The sequence below is a fragment of the Camelina sativa genome, chromosome 15, assembly GCF_030686135.1.
Source record: "Camelina sativa cultivar CO46 ecotype springtype chromosome 15, ASM3068613v1".
Classification (NCBI taxonomy): Eukaryota; Viridiplantae; Streptophyta; class Magnoliopsida; order Brassicales; family Brassicaceae; genus Camelina; species Camelina sativa.
Genome location: NC_141894.1, coordinates 20267629 through 20291444, shown reverse-complemented (window position 1 = coordinate 20291444; position 23816 = coordinate 20267629). Strand labels below are relative to the sequence as shown.

The window sequence follows — 23816 nt, the reverse complement described above, 5'->3', positions numbered from 1 at the left end:
GGCTTTTAAACTCTCCACATCTATCTTAAACTCCTATAACTAGTCAGTTGCATTGGACTAAGACACATTTTAACCCCTAGAAACACTAACATAGCTGTTTACAGCTTCTAAGCAATGTTTTCTTGGTTTTAGCCTGTTTTGGGACAAAATGGGTATAAGTGGCTTTTAAACTCTCCACATCAATCTCAAACTCTTATAATTAGTCAGTTGCATTGGATTAAGACACATTTTAACCCCAGAAACACTAACGTAGCTGTTTACAGCTTCTAAGCAATGTTTTCTTGGTTTTAGCCTGTTTTGGGAAAAATGGGTATAAGTGGCTTTTAAATTCTCCACATCTATCTCAAACTCCTATAATTAGTTAGTTGCATTGGATTAAGACACATTTTAACCCCAGAAACACTAGCATAGCTGTTTACAGCTTCTAAGCAATGTTTTCTTGGTTTTAGCCTGTTTTGGGACAAAATGGGTATAAGTGGCTTTTAAAGTCTCCACATCTATCTCAAACTCTTATAACTAGTCACTTGCATTGGATTAAGACACATTTCAACCCCAGAAACACTAACATTATTAGTATATATGAAGGAGAAGAGAGAGTGAGGCCGGTGAGGCCGAGCTGCACAAGGAAGAAGAGAGTGGCCGGTAAGGCTGCTAGTACAAGAAGTGTGGCCGGTAAGGCCATGAGTGGTGTGGGAGCGGCCAGTAAGCAAAAATCAGATCTTGCGCGGCCATGGGACTACTGTCCAACCAAATCTCCAGAGATGATCTGAAAGCAGGAGATCACATCTACTCTTGGCGTAACGCTTATATCTACTCCCATCACGGAATCTATGTAGGCGATGAGAAAGTGATACATTTCACTCGTGGAGGTGGTCTCGAAACCGGAACAGGGACTTTCCTGGACAATTTCATCACTAGCTCAGTTCCGAATCATGGAGGAGGCAACAACCCTTGTCCTAAGTGTGGAGATCAATCCAAACTCGACGGTGTAATCTCTTCTTGCCTTGATTGCTTTCTCGCCGGAGGAAACCTTTATCTCTTCGAGTACGGTGTCTCTCCAGCTTTCTTTATCGCAAAGCAACGAGGAGGTACTTGCACGACTGCAACTTCAGATCCTTGTGATGACGTCGTTTCCCGTGCTGAGTTCCTCTTATTGCGAAACCGGTTTGGTGCTTACAACCTGTTTGAGAACAATTGTGAAGATTTTGCTACTTATTGCAAAACTGGTTTGGTTGTCATGTCAAAGATCAAGCTTGGAAGTAGTGGTCAAGCCAATTCCGCGTATGTAGCAGGCGATGCTGTTTCTTGGGCCTCTTCTTCTTATAAGGCCTTTACTTCACAATTCTTCTCACATTGCACCTATGGCCTTGCTAACCACTCTCATTGTGCTCACGGCCCACATGGCCTTATTGGCCACTCTTATTGTGCTCACGGCCTTACTGGCCGCTCCCACACCACTCATGGCCTTACCGGCCACACTTCTTGTACTAGCAGCCTTACCGGCCACTCTCTTCTTCCTTGTGCAGCTCGGCCTCACCGGCCTCACTCTCTCTTCTCCTTCATATATACTAATAAACATAGCTGTTTACAGCTTCTAAGCAATGTTTTCTTGGTTTTAGCCTGTTTTGGGACAAAATGGGTATAAGTGGCTTTTAATCTCTCCACATCTATCTCAAACTCCTATAATTAGATAGTTGCATTGGATTCAGACACATTTTAACCCCAGAAACACTAACATAGCTGTTTACAGCTTCTAAGCAATGTTTTCTTTGTTTTAGCCTGTTTTGGGACAAAATAGGTATAAGTGGCTTTTAAACTCTCCACATCTATCTCAAACTCTTATAATTACTTAGTTGCGTTGGATTAAGACACATTTTAACCCTAGAAACACTAACATAGCTGTTTACAGCTTCTAAGCAATGTTTTTTTGGTTTTAGCCTGTTTTGGGACAAAATGGGTATAAGTGGCTTTTAAACTCTCCACATCTATCTCAAACTCCTATAATTAGTTAGTTGCATTGGATAAAGACACATTTTAACCCCAGAAACACTAACATAGCTGTTTACAGCTTCTAAGCAATGTTTTCTTGGTTTTAGCCTGTTTTTGGAAAAAATGGGTATAAGTGGCTTTTAAAGTCTCCACATCTATCTCAAACTCTTATAACTAGTCAGTTGCGTTGGATTAAGACACATTTCCACCCCAGAAACACTAACATAGCTGTTTACAGCTTCTAAGCAATGTTTTCTTGGTTTTAGCCTATTTTGGGACAAAATGGGTATAAGTGGTTTTTAAACTCTCCACATCTATCTCAAACTCCTATAATTAGTTAGTTGCATTGGATTAAGACACATTTTAACCCCAGAAACACTAACATAGCTGTTTACAGCTTCTAAGCAATGTTTTCTTGGTTTTAGCCTGTTTTGGGACAAAATGGGTATAACTGGCTTGTAAACTCTCCACATCAGTCTTAAACTCTTATAATTAGTTAGTTGCATTGAATTAAGACACATTTTAACCCCAGAAACACTAACATAGCTGTTTACAGCTTCTAAACAATGTTTTCCTTGTTTTAGCCTGTTTTGTGACAAAATGGGTATAAGTGGCTTTTAAACTCTCCACATCTATCTCAAACTCCTATAACTAGTCAGTTGCATTGGACTAAGACACATTTTAACCCCAGAAACACTAACATAGCTGTAAGTTTGAGAGTAGAGTAATCAAGAGATTATGGAAGAGAGTGAAATCGTGTAAAGAGTGAGGAGAGTGAACGATTGAGAGAGAGAGTGTTGGAGAAAGAGAATAAACTCTTTTCTTACTTCTATTAGTATGATACTTACAAACTATTTAAAGACATATACAAATAGGATATTCTCTTAGGATCCTATGCACACTAATATGAGGAGAAAGCGACATCTCCTTATTCTAACATGTGATCTCCTCTTCTCTCTTACAACTTGCTCCAACGGCTACAAAGGAAGGATCGAGATGAATGGCGACCGTTGGAGGATCTCTTTGGTGGATTGGGCTCATGAAGACTTCTATTTGAGGATGGCCCGTTGGTTGGTCGTACGGACGTCCGTACGGTCGTACGGACAAGTGTGTGTGCCGGTTCATACTCCCCCTCAAGCTTGACTTGGGGAACTAGTCAAGCTTGACAACATAGGCACCCACCTCATTAAAAACCTTAGTATAGAAAAACCTCTTGGGAAAACTATACTTAAGGGAAAAAGAGTGTAGGCGCCAAAACAAAGCAAGTCATGGCCGAGTGAGGTTTAGGAGGCCAAGCTTAGGATGGATGTATTCACACACTTGGGGGCTCGCAGCTTTAGTCAGGACGTCTGCAAGTTGTTCTTTGCTTTCGGTATGGCAAGGTAAGACAACTCCAAGCTTGATTTGTTCTCGGACCTTATGGCAATCCACTTCAATGTGCTTGGTCCGCTCATGGAACACTGAATTGGTTGCTATATGAATGGCTGCTTCGTTATCACAGTGCATGGTGATCGGCTTTGTTGATTCTATTCCAAGATCCTTGAGTAACATCTTCAGCCACATTAGCTCCGTCGTTAGCTTCCTCATAGCTCTATACTCGGATTCGGCACTTGAGAGTGAGACGACCTTTTGCTTCTTGCTCTTCCATGTGACCAGGTTCCCTCCAAGGAACGTGCAATAGCCTGTGGTTGAGCGTCGGTCCCCACGATCTCCGGCATAGTCAGCGTCGCAGTAGCCTACCAATTCAGTGCTCTTGTTGCGTCCCATCCATATGCCTTGGCCGGGTGAGCCCTTGATGTACTTGAGGATCCGTGTCAGCATGTTCCAATGGTGCACGGTGGGGTTCTTCATATGCTGGCTTACCTGGTTCACGGCAAAGCAAATGTCAGGCCGTGTGATAGTCAAATAAATGAGCTTACCGACTAGCCGCCGGTAGAGGCTAACGTCCTCGAATGGAGCGGTGTCAAGCTCCCCCTGTCCTCCATCCTTGTAATTCTCTTCTAGGGGCGTTGTTACTGCCTTAGCTCCTAGTTTTCCTGTTTCACTCAATAAGTCTAGTGCATACTTTCTTTGAGACAACAATAACCCTTCATTTGATCTATAAACTTCTATCCCAAGAAAGTATTTCAACTCTCCAAGATCTTTAATATCAAAAACTGATTTCAAGAATGTTTTAGAGTCTTGAATACCTACCGAGTCACTTCCAGTGATGATGATATCATCAACATACACTAGAATGACTACTATACCTTTGGCGCTTGGTAAGGTGAACAAGGTGTGGTCAGCTTCGGATTTGCGAAAGCCTTTGTCAAGGAGTGTGGTGCTAAGCTTGTGATACCACGCCCTTGGTGACTGCTTCAAGCCATAGATAGCTTTGTTGAGTTTCAAGACCTTTCCCGGACCAATAGTATCCTCCAAACCTGGTGGTGGTCGCATATACACTTCATCCTCCAGTTCTCCTTGCAAGAAGGCGTTCTTCACGTCCATTTGCCAAAGTTCCCAGTCGAGGTTGGTGGCGAGAGAGAGTACAACTCGAACCGTGTGAAGCTTAGCCACCGGAGCAAACGTATCAAGATAGTCCTCCCCATACGTTTGCGTGAACCCTCGTGCGACTAGGCGGGCTTTGTGGCGTTCAATCTCCCCATTGCTCTTATATTTGATTGTGAAGATATACCGAGAGGTGACAGCCTTTTTGCCCTTGGGTAAGTCAGCCTCGTCCCATGTATGATTTTGCACCATGGCCGTATTCTCGGCATCCACTGCATCTCTCCATACTTTGTGCTGCTTAGCCTCATCATAGGTCTTGGGGATCCAATCCTCATCAATATGGCCAAGAAACACTTGATGCTCTATCGGAAAATGAGCCAAGGTGCACACGGCCTGAATCGGATGAGCAACGGCCATGTTGTTGTAGTACACACGGGTGTTCTTCCAATGACTAGGAGGATACCTAATACGTTGGCTGCGCCGAAGAGGAACTATAGCCCCAGCTTCGGAGTTGGCTCGTCCTGGAGTAATGATCTCCTCAAGCTGTTCAGCCGTCTCCTCGGTTGTTTCGGCCGTGTTGTCCGCGAGTGACTCGGGTGCTTCCTCATGCTGCTCAGTATGGTCATCGGCATGTGTAGCAGGCTCAGGCTCAGTAAATGGCTCAGGTTGCTCTGGTGGTGCTGGTCTGGCTGACTCGGTAGTGATCCGATCGTTTTCAAAACCTAGTCGCTCAAGGATTACTCGGAGGTTGCGCGTCCGATCAGATGGTGAATCAGAGAGGTTACGGAGCTCATCCCAATTCTTCTCATCGTAAAAACCTTGTGTCTCCATGAACTTGACATCACGAGATACTAGAACCCTCCTTGTTGTAGGTTCATAGCACTTATACCCCTTTTGTGTGGTAGAGTAGCCAAGAAACATAGCCTTTGTACTCTTTGCATCAAGCTTGTCTCTTAGCTCACCTGGTCGCAACACATAGCACACACAACCAAACACTCGTAAGTGATCACATGTAGGTTTGTCATTCGTTAATACCTCAAATGGAGACACATCCTTTAGGATCTTTGTTGGTGTGCGGTTAATAAGATAACAAGCGGCTAGCACAGCATCTCCCCAAAACCTCTTTGGAACCCTTGTGTGAAACATCATAGACCTTGCTACTTCCATGAGATGCCTATTCTTTCTCTCAGCCACTCCATTTTGTTGTGGTGTGTAAGGACAGCTAGTTTGATGAAGAATTCCATGTTTGGCTAGATATTGCTTAAAGGCATGGCTTGTGTACTCTCCACCATTATCTGATCTCAAAATTTTAATCTTGGCATGAAAGTGGTTAGTGACATAATTTTGAAAATTAGTAAAGGCCTCAAGAACTCTATCCTTAGAGGGAAGTAAAGTTATCCAAGTATATTTTGATTTTTCATCAATAAAAGTCACAAAATACTTTTGATTATCTCTAGATAAGCAAGGAGATGTCCAAACATCAGAATGAATTAAATCAAAACATTTTTCATAAATAGTAATAGATTTAGGAAAAACAGCCTTGCAATGTTTACCAAGAATACAAGCCTCACACTCATCATTTTGAAAAGAAACATTAGGAAATATTAAAGATAAAGCTCTTGTGTGAGGGTGTCCTAGCCTAGCATGTAAAATAGAATCACTAGGTTTCATAATAACCGAATTAAAACAAGATACATTAGAAGATAAGTTCAAGTCCTCAAGCACATAGAGGTCATCCTTGGATCCTCCTTGACCAAGAACCTTACTTGTCTCAATATCCTGAAAATGAACATTGTTAGGACCAAATATAGCATAACAATTTAAATCAGTAGTGGCTCTCTTAACTGATAGCAAGTTAGAAGTAAAGTTTGGCATATAAAATGCCTTAGTCTCCTTATCAAATAGTTTCAAGTTTCCAATGCCTTTAACTGGTACTTTCTCACCATTTGCTATTATCACATTACCATTAGCAGGTTTAATATCACTAATTAGCCTAGAATCACTAATCATGTGATGGGATGCACCAGAATCAACTATGAGGGGTTTAATTTTGTTTGAGGCAAGAAACGCCTTACCGGTGGCCTCTTTGATGGCTTTGATGAGCGCATCAAGGTCGGACCGCCTTACCAGCTCGGACGATGCTGCAGCAAGAGCAGTTCCACTGGTCACTTGTTGAGGTTGCTCAGAGATTGATGACTCCCCCATGGCTACTGCTTGATGAGCTCTCGGTGGTCCTCCGCGGTTTGGTCGTCCACCTCGGATGGTACCCGGCGGTGGTGCTAGATGAGGGTGTAGAATCCAGCAGCGGCTCTTGAAGTGACCAAGCTTCTTACAATGCTCACAAAATGGCGGGTTGTTCTTGTCCTCCGGCTTGTAGTAGCCCTTGTTTGCTGATGCCGTCTCAGCTTTGTTAGCGGTCACAAGTTCTCCCTTGCCGCCAAACAATCCCATGGAGCCATGCTCCTTTTGAATTTGGTTACAGACATCATCAAGGCTAGGGAGCTTGTCCGACCGTAGAATATGCTTGATAAGGTCATTGTAGGAGGGGTTCAAGGTCAAGAGAAGGCCGAACACCTTATCTTGTTCACGCCTCTCATTCAGAATGGCCGGATCTATAGTCGCCGGCCGGAGCATCTCTAGTTCAGCCCAAAGGGACCTAAACTTCCCAAAGTGCTTGGTGAACTCCATGTCTTCTTGGTTGAGGTTGTTGATGGCCCTCTTAATCTCAAAAATTCGGTTTACATTTGTAACATTCCCAAAAACATTCTTGAGAGTGTCCCACAAGTCTTTTGCTGTCTCGCAATAAGAGTAAGCTTCAAGTATAGGTGCATCTAGGGAGTTTTGAATGATAGCTAGGACTCCCTGATCTTCTTGAAACCACTTGTTCTTCTCATCGACAAGATCCTTGCCGTCTTTGGTGGTCTCGCCACTAGGAGCTTCGCTCGTCTCAACATGGGACCAAAGTCCTCGGCCGCATAGGGCTGTCTTTGTGGTTCTAGCCCACAGTAAGTAATTCTCTCCCTTGAGAGTAACTGGAACAAAGAGGTTTTGGAGAGTTTTGGTAGTTTCCATGGAAAAAGATGAAGAGACCGTTGGTTAAAGCTATTGTCCAACGGTTAAAGAAAGAAGATTCAAGAACAGAAATTTCAAGAACAAGAAAGAGAATGCGGAAGGGAGTGATGGAGATTTGAGGCAAGAACAGAATCAAATCTGCTCTGATACCATGTAAGTTTGAGAGTAGAGTAATCAAGAGATTATGGAAGAGAGTGAAATCGTGTAAAGAGTGAGGAGAGTGAACGATTGAGAGAGAGAGTGTTGGAGAAAGAGAATAAACTCTTTTCTTACTTCTATTAGTATGATACTTACAAACTATTTAAAGACATATACAAATAGGATATTCTCTTAGGATCCTATGCACACTAATATGAGGAGAAAGCGACATCTCCTTATTCTAACATGTGATCTCCTCTTCTCTCTTACAACTTGCTCCAACGGCTACAAAGGAAGGATCGAGATGAATGGCGACCGTTGGAGGATCTCTTTGGTGGATTGGGCTCATGAAGACTTCTATTTGAGGATGGCCCGTTGGTTGGTCGTACGGACGTCCGTACGGTCGTACGGACAAGTGTGTGTGCCGGTTCATAATAGCTGTTTACAGCTTCTAAGCAATGTTTTCTTGATTTTAGCCTGTTTTGGGACAAAATGGGTATAAATGGCTTTTAAACTCTCCACATCTATCTCAAACTCTTATAACTAGTCAGTTGCATTGGATTAAGACACATTTTAACCCCAGAAACATTAACATAGCTGTTTACAGCTTCTAAACAATGTTTTCTTGGTTTTAGCCTGTTTTGGGACAAAATGGGTATAAGTGGTTTTAAACACTCCACATCAATCTCAAACTCTTATAATTAGTTAGTTGCATTGAATTAAGACACATTTTAACCCCAGAAACACTAACATAGTTGTTTACAGCTTCTAAGCAATGTTTTCCTTGTTTTAGCCTGTTTTGGGACAAAATGGGTATACGTGGCTTTTAAACTCTCCACATCTATCTCAAACTCTTATAACTAGTCAGTTGCATTGGACTAAGACACATTTTAACCCCAGAAACACTAACATAGCTGTTTACAGCTTCTAAGCAATGTTTTCTTGGTTTTAGCCTATTTTGGGACAAAATGGGTATACGTGGCTTTTAAACTGTCAACATCTATCTCAGACTCTTATAACTCGTTAGTTGCATTGGATTAAGACATATTTTAACCCCAGAAACACTAACATAGCTGTTTACAGCTTCTAAGTAATGTTTTTTTGGTTTTAGCCTGTTTTGTGACAAAATGGGTATAAGTGGCTTTTTAACTCTCCACATCAATCTCAAACTCTTATAATTAGTCAGTTGCATTTGATTAAGACACATTTTAACCCCAGAAACACTAACATAGCTGTTTACAGCTTCTAAGCAATGTTTTCTTGGTTTTAGCCTGTTTTGGGAAAAAATGGGTATAAGTGGCTTTTAAACTCTCCACATCTATCTCAAACTCCTATAATTAGTTAGTTGCATTGGATTAAAACACATTTTAACCCCAGAAACACTAACATAGCTGTTTACAGCTTCTAAGCAATGTTTTCTTGGTTTTAGCCTGTTTTGGGACAAAATGGGTATAAGTGGCTTTTAAAGTCTCCACATCTATCTCAAACTCTTATAACTAGTCAGTTGCATTGGATTAAGACACATTTCAACCCCAGAAACACTAACATAGCTGTTTACAGCTTCTAAGCAATGTTTTCTTGGTTTTAGCCTGTTTTGGGACAAAATGGGTATAAGTGGCTTTTAAACTCTCCACATCTATCTCAAACTCCTATAATTAGTTAGTTGCATTGGATTTAGACACATTTTAACCCCAGAAACACTAACATAGCTGTTTACAGCTTCTAAGCAATGTTTTCTTGGTTTTAGCCTGTTTTGGGACAAAATGGGTATAAGTGGCTTTTAAACTCTCCACATCTATCTCAAACTCTTATAATTAGTTAGTTGCGTTGGATTAAGACACATTTTAACCCTAGAAACACTAACATAGCTGTTTACAGCTTCTAAGCAATGTTTTCTTGGTTTTAGCCTGTTTTGGGACAAAATGGGTATAAGTGGCTTTTAAACTCTCCACATCTATCTCAAACTCCTATAATTAGTTAGTTGCATTGGATAAAGACACATTTTAACCCCAGAAACACTAACATAGCTGTTTACAGCTTCTAAGCAATGTTTTCTTGGTTTTAGCCTGTTTTTGGAAAAAATGGGTATAAGTGGCTTTTAAAGTCTCCACATCTATCTCAAACTCTTATAACTAGTCAGTTGCGTTGGATTAAGACACATTTCCACCCCAGAAACACTAACATAGCTGTTTACAGCTTCTAAGCAATGTTTTCTTGGTTTTAGCCTATTTTGGGACAAAATGGGTATAAGTGGTTTTTAAACTCTCCACATCTATCTCAAACTCCTATAATTAGTTAGTTGCATTGGATTAAGACACATTTTAACCCCAGAAACACTAACATAGCTGTTTACAGCTTCTAAGCAATGTTTTCTTGGTTTTAGCCTGTTTTGGGACAAAATGGGTATAACTGGCTTGTAAACTCTCCACATCAGTCTTAAACTCTTATAATTAGTTAGTTGCATTGAATTAAGACACATTTTAACCCCAGAAACACTAACATAGCTGTTTACAGCTTCTAAACAATGTTTTCCTTGTTTTAGCCTGTTTTGGGACAAAATGGGTATAAGTGGCTTTTAAACTCTCCACATCTATCTCAAACTCCTATAACTAGTCAGTTGCATTGGACTAAGACACATTTTAACCCCAGAAACACTAACATAGCTGTTTACAGCTTCTAAGCAATGTTTTCTTGATTTTAGCCTGTTTTGGGACAAAATGGGTATAAATGGCTTTTAAACTCTCCACATCTATCTCAAACTCTTATAACTAGTCAGTTGCATTGGATTAAGACACATTTTAACCCCAGAAACATTAACATAGCTGTTTACAGCTTCTAAACAATGTTTTCTTGGTTTTAGCCTGTTTTGGGACAAAATGGGTATAAGTGGTTTTAAACTTAAGACACATTAGTGTAAGTTTGAGAGTAGAGTAATCAAGAGATTATGGAAGAGAGTGAAATCGTGTAAAGAGTGAGGAGAGTGAACGATTGAGAGAGAGAGTGTTGGAGAAAGAGAATAAACTCTTTTCTTGCTTTAATTAGAACATACTTACAAACCATATATAGAGCTATACAAAGAGGATATTCTTTCCTATGGTTCTATGTGCACATTAATGAGAGATAGCGACATCTCCTTATTCCTACATGTGACTAAACCTTTGACTTCCCACTTGCAAGTTGCCTAACGGCTATAATAGAAGGATCTCGATGAAGGGAGATCGTTGGGAGCTCTCCTTAGTGGATTGGGCTTATGAGATACGAGATGGCTTGGTCAGCCCATAGGTTGTCGATCGTACGGACGTCCGTACGGTTGTACGGACGGTGGTGGCCAAGGTGGTGTGCCAAACTCATACTCCCCCTCAAGCTTGACTTAGATGATCAGGCAAGCTTGACAGTCGAGGCACCCACCTCATTAAAAAAACCTTAGTATAGAAAACCTCATGGGAAAAACTATACATAAGGGAAAAAGAGTGTAGGTGCCTTGTGAAAGACTCATGGCCGAGTGAGGTCTATAAGGCCGAGCTTCGAGTGAATATATTCGCACACTTGGGGACTTGCAGCTTTGGTGAGGATGTCAGCGAGTTGTTCCTTGCTCTCGGTGTGACATGGTAGGACAACTCCAAGCTTAATTTGCTCTCGCACCTTATGACAGTCCACCTCAATATGTTTGGTCCTCTCATGAAACACTGAATTGGTTGCTATGTGAATGGCAGCTTCATTGTCACAATGCATGGTGATAGGACTTGTGATTTCCACTCCTAAATCCTTGAGGAGTGCTTTGAGCCACATTAGTTCAGTTGTGAGTTTGCGCATGGCCCTATACTCGGATTCGGCACTTGAAAGCGATACGACCTTTTGTTTCTTGCTCTTCCATGTGATCAGGTTGCCTCCAAGGAATGTGCAATAGCCAGTTGTGGAGCGACGGTCTCCACGGTCTCCAGCATAGTCAGCGTCGCAATATCCTACCAACTCGGTGTTCTTGTTGCGGCCCATCCAAATGCCTTGTCCCGGTGAGCCCTTGATGTATTTAAGGATTCGGTCGACCATGTTCCAATGATGGACAGTTGGATTGTTCATGTGCTGGCTCACCTGGTTCACAGCAAAGCAAATATCAGGCCGTGTTATAGTTAAATAGATTAACTTACCTACTAGGCGCCGGTAGCGACCAACGTCCTTGTATGGTGCCTGCTCAAGCTCCCCCTGTCCTCCGGCCTTGTAGTTCTCTTCAAGAGGTGATGCCACTGCCTTTGAACCTAATTTTCCTGTCTCATTTAACAAGTCAAGAGCATATTTTCTTTGTGATAGAAATAAACCTTCCTTTGATCTACATATTTCTATCCCAAGAAAATATTTCAACTCTCCAAGGTCCTTAATATCAAAGACTGATTTCAAGAAGGTTTTAGTGTTTTGAATACCTACCGAGTCACTCCCAGTGATGATGATATCATCAACATACACTAGGATGACTACTATACCTTTGGTGCTTGGTGAGGTAAATAGTGTGTGATCAGCCTCGGATTTGCGAAAGCCTTTGTCAAGGAGGATTGTGCTCAGCTTGTGGTACCACGCCCTTGGCGACTGCTTTAGTCCATAGATGGCTTTGTTGAGCTTGAGAACCTTCCCCGGACCAATGGTGTCTTCTAGGCCCGGTGGTGGCCGCATATACACTTCATCTTCGAGCTCGCCTTGTAGGAAGGCGTTCTTCACATCCATTTGCCATAGCTCCCAATCAAGATTTGTGGCAAGAGAGAGAACCACTCGAACAGTGTGAAGTTTGGCCACCGGAGCAAACGTATCAAGATAGTCCTCCCCATACGTTTGCGTGAATCCCCGGGCTACAAGGCGTGCCTTATACCGTTCTATCTCCCCATTGCTCTTATATTTGATTGTGAAGATATACCGAGATGTGACAGCCTTCTTGCCCTTGGGTAAGTCAGCCTCGTCCCATGTGTGATTTTGCACCATGGCCGTATTCTCGGCGTCCACCGCATCTCTCCATACCTTGTGCTGCTTAGCCTCATCATAGGTCTTGGGGATCCAATGCTCATCAATATGGCCAAGAAACACTTGATGCTCTATCGGAAAATGAGCTAAGGTGCACACGGCCTGAATCGGATGAGCAACGGCCATGTTGTTGTAGTACACACGGGTGTTCTTCCAATGACTAGGAGGATACTTGATACGTTGGCTGCGCCTAAGAGGAACTACAGCCCCAGCTTCGGAGTTGGCCCGTCCCGGAGTTATGATTTCCTCAAGCTGTTCGGCCGACTCCTCGGTTGTTTCGGCCGTGATGTCCGCGGGTGACTCCTCATGCTGCTCAGTATGGTCATCGGCATGTATATCAGGATCAGGCTCAGTGAATGGCTCAGATTGTTCTGGTGATGTTGGTCTGGCTGACTCGGTAGAGATCCTATCATTTTCAAGACCTAGCCGCTCAAGAATTACTCGGAGGTTGCGCGTCCGATCAGATGGAGAGTCGGAGAGATTACGGAGCTCATCCCAATTCTTCTCGTCATAAAAACCGTGTGTCTCCATGAACTTGACATCACGAGATACTAGAATTCTCCTTGTTGTAGGTTCATAGCACTTATACCCCTTTTGTGTAGTAGAATAGCCAAGAAACATAGCCTTTGTACTCTTTGCATCAAGCTTGTCTCTTAGCTCACCTGGTCGCAAAACATAGCACACACAACCAAACACTCGTAAGTGATCAAATGTAGGTTTGTCATTAGTTAATACCTCAAATGGAGACACATCCTTTAGAATTTTTGTTGGTGTGCGGTTAATAAGATAACAAGCGGCTAGCACAGCATCTCCCCAAAACCTCTTTGGAACCCTTGTGTGAAACATCATAGACCTTGCTACCTCCATCAGATGCCTATTCTTCCTCTCAGCCACTCCATTTTGTTGTGGTGTGTAAGGACAACTAGTTTGGTGAAGAATTCCATGTTTGGCTAGATATTGCTTAAAGGCATGACTTGTGTACTCTCCACCATTATCTGATCTCAAAATTTTAATCTTGGCATGAAAGTGGTTAGTGACATAATTTTGAAAATTAGTAAAGGCCTCAAGAACTCTATCCTTAGAGGGAAGCAAAGTTATCCAAGTATATTTTGATTTTTCATCAATAAAAGTCACAAAATATTTTTGATTATCTCTAGATAAGCAAGGAGATGTCCAAACATCAGAATGAATTAAATCAAAACATTTTTCATAAATAGTAATAGATTTAGGAAAAACAGCCTTGCAATGTTTACCAAGAATACAAGCCTCACACTCATCATTTTGAAAAGAAACATTAGGAAATATTAAAGATAAAGCTCTTGTGTGAGGGTGTCCTAGCCTAGCATGTAAAATAGAATCACTAGGTTTCATAATAACTGAATTAAAACAAGATACATTAGAAGATAAGTTCAAGTCCTCAAGCACATAGAGGTCATCCTTGGATCCTCCTTGACCAAGAACCTTACTTGTCTCAATATCCTGAAAATGAACATTGTTAGGACCAAATATAGCATAACAATTTAAATCAGTAGTGGCTCTCTTAACTGATAGCAAGTTAGAAGTAAAGTTTGGCATATAAAATGCCTTAGTCTCCTTATCAAATAGTTTCAAGTTCCCAATGCCTTTAACTGGTACTTTCTCACCATTTGCTATTATCACATTACCATTAGCAGGTTTAATATCACTAATTAGCCTAGAATCACTAATCATGTGATGGGATGCACCAGAATCAACTATGAGGGGTTTAATTTTGTTTGAGGCAAGAAACGCCTTACCGGTGGCCTCTTTGATGGCTTTGATGAGCGCATCAAGGTCGGACCGCCTTACCAGCTCGGACGATGCTGCAGCAAGAGCAGTTCCACTGGTCACTTGTTGAGGTTGCTCAGAGATTGATGACCCCCCCATGGCTACTGCTTGATGAGCTCTCGGTGGTCCTCCGCGGTTTGGTCGTCCACCTCGGATGGTACCCGGCGGTGGTGCTAGATGAGGGTGTAGAATCCAGCAGCGGCTCTTGAAGTGACCAAGCTTCTTACAATGCTCACAAAATGGCGGGTTGTTCTTGTCCTCCGGCTTGTAGTAGCCCTTGTTTGCTGATGCCGTCTCAGCTTTGTTAGCGGTCACAAGTTCTCCCTTGCCGCCAAACAATCCCATGGAGCCATGCTCCTTTTGAATTTGGTTACAGACATCATCAAGGCTAGGGAGCTTGTCCGACCGTAGAATATGCTTGATAAGGTCATTGTAGGAGGGGTTCAAGGTCAAGAGAAGGCCGAACACCTTATCTTGTTCACGCCTCTCATTCAGAATGGCCGGATCTATAGTCGCCGGCCGGAGCATCTCTAGTTCAGCCCAAAGGGACCTAAACTTCCCAAAGTGCTTGGTGAACTCCATGTCTTCTTGGTTGAGGTTGTTGATGGCCCTCTTAATCTCAAAAATTCGGTTTACATTTGTAACATTCCCAAAAACATTCTTGAGAGTGTCCCACAAGTCTTTTGCTGACTCGCAATAAGAGTAAGCTTCAAGTATAGGTGCATCTAGGGAGTTTTGAATGATAGCTAGGACTCCCTGATCTTCTTGAAACCACTTGTTCTTCTCATCGACAAGATCCTTGCCGTCTTTGGTGGTCTCGCCACTAGGAGCTTCGCTCGTCTCAACATGGGACCAAAGTCCTCGGCCGCATAGGGCTGTCTTTGTGGTTCTAGCCCACAGTAAGTAATTCTCTCCCTTGAGAGTAACTGGAACAATGAGAGTTTTGGTAGTTTCCATGGAAAAAGATGAAGAGACCGTTGGTTAAAGCTATTGTCCAACGGTTAAAGAGAGAAGATTCAAGAACAAGAAATTTCAAGAACAAGAAAGAGAATGCGGAAGGGAGTGATGGAGATTTGAGGCAAGAACAGAATCAAATCTGCTCTGATACCATGTAAGTTTGAGAGTAGAGTAATCAAGAGATTATGGAAGAGAGTGAAATCGTGTAAAGAGTGAGGAGAGTGAACGATTGAGAGAGAGAGTGTTGGAGAAAGAGAATAAACTCTTTTCTTGCTTTAATTAGAACATACTTACAAACCATATATAGAGCTATACAAAGAGGATATTCTTTCCTATGGTTCTATGTGCACATTAATGAGAGATAGCGACATCTCCTTATTCCTACATGTGACTAAACCTTTGACTTCCCACTTGCAAGTTGCCTAACGGCTATAATAGAAGGATCTCGATGAAGGGAGATCGTTGGGAGCTCTCCTTAGTGGATTGGGCTTATGAGATACGAGATGGCTTGGTCAGCCCATAGGTTGTCGATCGTACGGACGTCCGTACGGTTGTACGGACGGTGGTGGCCAAGGTGGTGTGCCAAACTCATAATTAGTTAGTTGGTTGCATTGAATCTCAAACTCAATCTCAAACTCTTATAATTAGTTAGTTGCATTGAATTAAGACACATTTTAACCCCAGAAACACTAACATAGTTGTTTACAGCTTCTAAGCAATGTTTTCCTTGTTTTAGCCTGTTTTGGGACAAAATGGGTATACGTGGCTTTTAAACTCTCCACATCTATCTCAAACTCTTATAACTAGTCAGTTGCATTGGACTAAGACACATTTTAACCCCAGAAACACTAACATAGCTGTTTACAGCTTCTAAGCAATGTTTTCTTGGTTTTAGCCTATTTTGGGACAAAATGGGTATACGTGGCTTTTAAACTGTCAACATCTATCTCAGACTCTTATAACTCGTTAGTTGCATTGGATTAAGACATATTTTAACCCCAGAAACACTAACATAGCTGTTTACAGCTTCTAAGTAATGTTTTTTTGGTTTTAGCCTGTTTTGTGACAAAATGGGTATAAGTGGCTTTTTAACTCTCCACATCAATCTCAAACTCTTATAATTAGTCAGTTGCATTTGATTAAGACACATTTTAACCCCAGAAACACTAACATAGCTGTTTACAGCTTCTAAGCAATGTTTTCTTGGTTTTAGCCTGTTTTGGGAAAAAATGGGTATAAGTGGCTTTTAAACTCTCCACATCTATCTCAAACTCCTATAATTAGTTAGTTGCATTGGATTAAGACACATTTTAACCCCAGAAACACTAACATAGCTGTTTACAGCTTCTAAGCAATGTTTTCTTTGGTTTTAGCCTGTTTTGGGACAAAATGGGTATAAGTGGCTTTTAAAGTCTCCACATCTATCTCAAACTCTTATAACTAGTCAGTTGCATTGGATTAAGACACATTTCAACCCCAGAAACACTAACATAGCTGTTTACAGCTTCTAAGCAATGTTTTCTTGGTTTTAGCCTGTTTTGGGACAAAATGGGTATAAGTGGCTTTTAAACTCTCCACATCTATCTCAAACTCCTATAATTAGTTAGTTGCATTGGATAAAGACACATTTTAACCCCAGAAACACTAACATAGCTGTTTACAGCTTCTAAGCAATGTTTTCTTGGTTTTAGCCTGTTTTTGGAAAAAATGGGTATAAGTGGCTTTTAAAGTCTCCACATCTATCTCAAACTCTTATAACTAGTCAGTTGCGTTGGATTAAGACACATTTCCACCCCAGAAACACTAACATAGCTGTTTACAGCTTCTAAGCAATGTTTTCTTGGTTTTAGCCTATTTTGGGACAAAATGGGTATAAGTGGTTTTTAAACTCTCCACATCTATCTCAAACTCCTATAATTAGTTAGTTGCATTGGATTAAGACACATTTTAACCCCAGAAACACTAACATAGCTGTTTACAGCTTCTAAGCAATGTTTTCTTGGTTTTAGCCTGTTTTGGGACAAAATGGGTATAACTGGCTTGTAAACTCTCCACATCAGTCTTAAACTCTTATAATTAGTTAGTTGCATTGAATTAAGACACATTTTAACCCCAGAAACACTAACATAGCTGTTTACAGCTTCTAAGCAATGTTTTCTTGGTTTTAGCCTATTTTGGGACAAAATGGGTATAAGTGGTTTTTAAACTCTCCACATCTATCTCAAACTCCTATAATTAGTTAGTTGCATTGGATTAAGACACATTTTAACCCCAGAAACACTAACATAGCTGTTTACAGCTTCTAAGCAATGTTTTCTTGGTTTTAGCCTGTTTTGGGACAAAATGGGTATAACTGGCTTGTAAACTCTCCACATCAGTCTTAAACTCTTATAATTAGTTAGTTGCATTGAATTAAGACACATTTTAACCCCAGAAACACTAACATAGCTGTTTACAGCTTCTAAACAATGTTTTCCTTGTTTTAGCCTGTTTTGGGACAAAATGGGTATAAGTGGCTTTTAAACTCTCCACATCTATCTCAAACTCCTATAACTAGTCAGTTGCATTGGACTAAGACACATTTTAACCCCAGAAACACTAACATAGCTGTTTACAGCTTCTAAGCAATGTTTTCTTGATTTTAGCCTGTTTTGGGACAAAATGGGTATAAATGGCTTTTAAACTCTCCACATCTATCTCAAACTCTTATAACTAGTCAGTTGCATTGGATTAAGACACATTTTAACCCCAGAAACATTAACATAGCTGTTTACAGCTTCTAAACAATGTTTTCTTGGTTTTAGCCTGTTTTGGGACAAAATGGGTATAAGTGGTTTTAAACACTCCACATCAATCTCAAACTCTTATAATTAGTTAGTTGCATTGAATTAAGACACATTTTAACCCCAGAAACACTAACATAGTTGTTTACAGCTTCTAAGCAATGTTTTCCTTGTTTTAGCCTGTTTTGGGACAAAATGGGTATACGTGGCTTTTAAACTCTCCACATCTATCTCAAACTCTTATAACTAGTCAGTTGCATTGGACTAAGACACATTTTAACCCCAGAAACACTAACATAGCTGTTTACAGCTTCTAAGCAATGTTTTCTTGGTTTTAGCCTATTTTGGGACAAAATGGGTATACGTGGCTTTTAAACTGTCAACATCTATCTCAGACTCTTATAACTCGTTAGTTGCATTGGATTAAGACATATTTTAACCCCAGAAACACTAACATAGCTGTTTACAGCTTCTAAGTAATGTTTTTTTGGTTTTAGCCTGTTTTGTGACAAAATGGGTATAAGTGGCTTTTTAACTCTCCACATCAATCTCAAACTCTTATAATTAGTCAGTTGCATTTGATTAAGACACATTTTAACCCCAGAAACACTAACATAGCTGTTTACAGCTTCTAAGCAATGTTTTCTTGGTTTTAGCCTGTTTTGGGAAAAAATGGGTATAAGTGGCTTTTAAACTCTCCACATCTATCTCAAACTCCTATAATTAGTTAGTTGCATTGGATTAAGACACATTTTAACCCCAGAAACACTAACATAGCTGTTTACAGCTTCTAAGCAATGTTTTCTTTGGTTTTAGCCTGTTTTGGGACAAAATGGGTATAAGTGGCTTTTAAAGTCTCCACATCTATCTCAAACTCTTATAACTAGTCAGTTGCATTGGATTAAGACACATTTCAACCCCAGAAACACTAACATAGCTGTTTACAGCTTCTAAGCAATGTTTTCTTGGTTTTAGCCTGTTTTGGGACAAAATGGGTATAAGTGGCTTTTAAACTCTCCACATCTATCTCAAACTCCTATAATTAGTTAGTTGCATTGGATTCAGACACATTTTAACCCCAGAAACACTAACATAGCTGTTTACAGCTTCTAAGCAATGTTTTCTTGGTTTTAGCCTGTTTTGGGACAAAATGGGTATAAGTGGCTTTTAAACTCTCCACATCTATCTCAAACTCTTATAATTAGTTAGTTGCGTTGGATTAAGACACATTTTAACCCTAGAAACACTAACATAGCTGTTTACAGCTTCTAAGCAATGTTTTCTTGGTTTTAGCCTGTTTTGGGACAAAATGGGTATAAGTGGCTTTTAAACACTCCACATCAATCTCAAACTCTTATAAATAGTTAGTTGCATTGGATTAAGACACATTTTAACCCCAGAAACACTAACATAGCTGTTTACAGCTTCTAAGCAATGTTTTCCTTGTTTTAGGCTGTTTTGGGACAAAATGGGTATAAGTGGCTTTTAAACTCTCCACATCTATCTTAAAGTCTTATAATTAGTTAGTTTCAATGGATTAAGACACATTTTAACCCTGGAAACACTAACATAGCTGTTTACAGCTTCTAAGCAATGTTTTCTTGGTTTTAGCCTATTTTGGGACAAAATGGGTATACGTGGCTTTTAAACTCTCCACATGTATCTCAGACTCTTATAACTAGTTAGTTGCATTGGATTAAGACACATTTTAACCCCAGAAACACTAACATAGCTATTTACAGCTTCTAAGTAATGTTTTCTTGGTTTTAGCCTGTTTTGGGACAAAATGGGTATAAGTGGCTTTTAAATTCTCCACATCAATCTCAAACTCTTATAATTAGTCAGTTGCATTGGATTAAGACACATTTTAACCCCAGAAACACTAACATAGCTGTTTACAGCTTCTAAGCAATGTTTTCTTGGTTTTAGCCTGTTTTGGGACAAAATGGGTATAAGTGGCTTTTAAACTCTCCACATCTATCTCAAACTCTTATAACTAGACAGTTGCATTGGACTAAGACACATTTTAACCCCAGAAACGCTAACATAGCTGTTTACAGCTTCTAAGCAATGTTTTCTTGGTTTTAGCCTTTTTTGGGACAAAATGGGTATATGTGGCTTTTAAACTCTCCACATCTATCTCAAACTACTATAATTAGTTAGTTGCATTGGATTAAGACACATTTTAACCCCAGAAACACTAACATAGCTGTTTACAGCTTCTAAGCAATGTTTTCTTGGTTTTAGCCTGTTTCGGGACAAAATGGGTATAAGTGGCTTTTAAACTCTCCACATCTATCTCAAAGTCTTATAATTAGTTAGTTTCAATGGATTAAGACACATTTTAACCCCAGAAACACTAACATAGCTGTTTACAGCTTCTAAGCAATGTTTTCTTGGTTTTAGCCTTTTTTGGGACAAAATGGGTATAAGTGGCTTTTAAACTCTCCACATCTATCTTAAAGTCTTATAATTAGTTAGTTTCAATGGATTAAGACACATTTTAACCCCAGAAACACTAACATAGCTGTTTACAGCTTCTAAGCAATGTTTTCTTGGTTTTAGCCTTTTTTGGGACAAAATGGGTATAAGTGGCTTTTAAGGTCTCCACATCTATCTCAAACTCTTATAACTAGTCAGTTGCATTGGATTAAGACACATTTCCACCCCAGAAACACTAACATAGCTGTTTACAGCTTCTAAGCAATGTTTTCTTGGTTTTAGCCTATTTTGGGACAAAATGGGTATAAGTGGCTTTTAAACTCTCCACATCTATCTCAAACTCCTATAATTAGTTAGTTGCATTGGATTAAGACACATTTTAACCCCATAAACACTAACATAGCTGTTTACAGCTTCTAAGCAATGTTTTCTTGGTTTTAGCCTATTTTGGGACAAAATGGGTATAAGTTATTGATCAAAAGAATAAGCCTAAGGCAGCCATGGCCGTCCGTACGAGTATTGAATATGGGCTGTCCGTACAAGTGTGGTGAAATGGCCGAGTCTTCTAGTGATAAGGAATGGAGAGGAGGCCTGCTCATCCTAAGCCCATTAGAAGACTCTAGAATTCCCAAGATAGCCGTTGGAGGGAAAGCGCAAGTGGAGCAAGAAGAGTCACGGGTGATGTTTGGTTTAAGGAGACTAAGACGGGTCGCTATCAACCTTGGGATTAGTCTCTTCTCTCTTCCTGTCCCTATCACTTAGCTGTGCGGTTTGTAAAGGGTGTAGCCCTAGAGTTTCTCATGATATAAATAGGCATTAGCCTACATTGTAACCGATATTCTTATGGAACAATAACCTAATCTTTTCTTCTTCCTCATTCTCTTTGTCTACCGATATCTCTCATCAATCTCTTGATTCTCTTCTTTATTCTACAAAGTCTTACATGGTATCAGAGCAAGTTCTTCGATTCTCTACAGTCTAATCTCATTCTCCTACTCATTTCTACACTCTAGTCTCCTTATCTTCGTTTCTTCTTACTCGCATCCCATTTATTCTCCGGGTAAAAGCTTTACCCATCGGTCCATAGAAATCCGACCATGGAAAACGCCAAGCCCATTGTTTCACCGGTTGTCCTAAAGGGGACAAACTACTTGCTGTGGACAAGAACCACAAGAACCGCCCTTGGAGGTCGTGGCCTTTGGAGTCATGTCGAGTCCGACTATGTCCCAAAGAAAAACCCCAAAGGAGAGGACGCTTCCGAGGCGGAAGCGGAGGAAGAGAGCGAGAGGAAGGCCAAATGGTTCCAAGAAGACCAAGTTGTCCTATCTGTTCTCCAAAACTCTCTGGACACGCCTATCCTTGAGGCCTACTCATATTGCGAGACGGCCAAGGAACTGTGGGAAACACTTAAAGGCGTGTATGGTAATGTCTCTAACATGACTAGAGTCTTTGAGGTCAAGAAGGCCATAAATGATCTTAACCAAGATGATGTGGAGTTCACTAAGCATCTTGGTAAGTTCCGTGCACTATGGTCCGAGCTTGACATGTTGCGGCCAAGTACACTTGAGGCAAGTGTGCTAAACGAAAGAAAGGAGCAAGACAAAGTCTTCGGACTCCTACTTACCTTGAACCCGTCCTTCAACGACCTCTTGAAGCACATCCTAAGGGCAGAGAAGCTCCCCTCCTTTGAGGATATTTGCTCCCAAATTCAGAAAGAGCAAGGATCCCTTGACTTGTTTAGCGGTAAGGGGGAGCTTGCTTCGGCCAACAAAGGAATGTACAAGCAAGAGGAGAGGAAGTTGTTGGTGTGCGACCACTGCAAGAAGCGGGGTCATCTGAAAGACAAGTGCTGGGTTCTCCATCCTCATCTCAAGCCGGCCAAGTTCAAAGCCAACCTCTCAAAGGAAGCGGTTAGCGATAAAGGAGCCGGATCATCAAAGCAGGGAGATGAGGTGGCCATGACCGCAGCCTACGGAGATGTGGTGAGGAAGTCAGACCTTGAGGCTCTCATCCGCTCCATTGCTTCACTCAAGGAGTCCGGTATCTCTTTCTTTACTTCTAGGCCTAGCAAATCGCTTGTTATTGACTCGGGAGCCTCACATCATATGATTAGTAACCCTAGTTTAATTGACAACATAAAACCGGCCTTAGGAAATGTTGTTATTGCAAATGGAGAACAAATACCAGTAAAGGGAATAGGGGACTTGAAACTATTTGATAAAACCTCAAAAGCTTTCTTTATGCCTACCTTTACCTCCAATTTACTATCGGTTAAGAGGGCCACAAATGATTTGAATTGTTATGCAATCTTTGGTCCTAACAATGTTTATTTTCAGGATATTGAGACTGGAAAGGTTCTTGGAGAAGGGCAAGGGAGTGGAGATCTCTATGTCCTAGAGAAAACCGATCCAAATTTATCCTCTACTAAGTCTTGTTTTGTTGTTGATTCGAATATGGTGTGGCATGCTAGGCTAGGCCACCCACATTCACGTGCTTTAGGGTTGATGTTTCCTAATATTTCTTTTGATAATTCTACTTGTGAACCTTGTATTCTTGGAAAACATTGCAAGTCTATCTTTCCTAAGTCAACTACTATTTATGAGAATTGTTTTGATTTGGTTCACTCAGATGTTTGGACATCACCATGCCTATCTAGAGATAATAACAAGTATTTTGTGACTTTTATTGATGAAAAATCAAAATACACTTGGATTACCTTGTTGCCATCTAAAGATAGAGTATTTGATGCCTTTATCAATTTTCAAAATTATGTGACTAATCACTTCAATGCTAAACTTAAGGTACTTAGGTCTGATAATGGGGGGGAATACACAAGTTGCAAGTTCAAAGAACATCTCTCCAAGCATGGCATTCTCCATCAAACTAGTTGTCCCTACACGCCACAACAAAATGGTGTGGCCGAGAGGAAGAACCGGCACCTCATGGAAGTGGCGCGGGCAATCATGTTCCATTCGAGTGTTCCTAAACGATATTGGGGTGATGCCGTGATGACCGCATGCTACCTAATCAACCGAACACCAACTAGAGTTCTTCATGACTTATCTCCATTTGAAGTACTAAACAAATTTAAACCATCTCTTGATCACTTACGAGTTTTCGGCTGTGTTTGTTTTGTGT

The 23816-nt window shown here is 40.8% G+C and overlaps 1 pseudogene; it reads left to right on the top strand.

The window, feature by feature from the left end:
• The first annotated feature begins 709 nt into the window (after positions 1–709).
• LOC147926900 (protein LEAD-SENSITIVE 1 pseudogene) overlaps positions 710–23816 on the top strand; it is a 33025-nt pseudogene continuing 9918 nt past the window's right edge.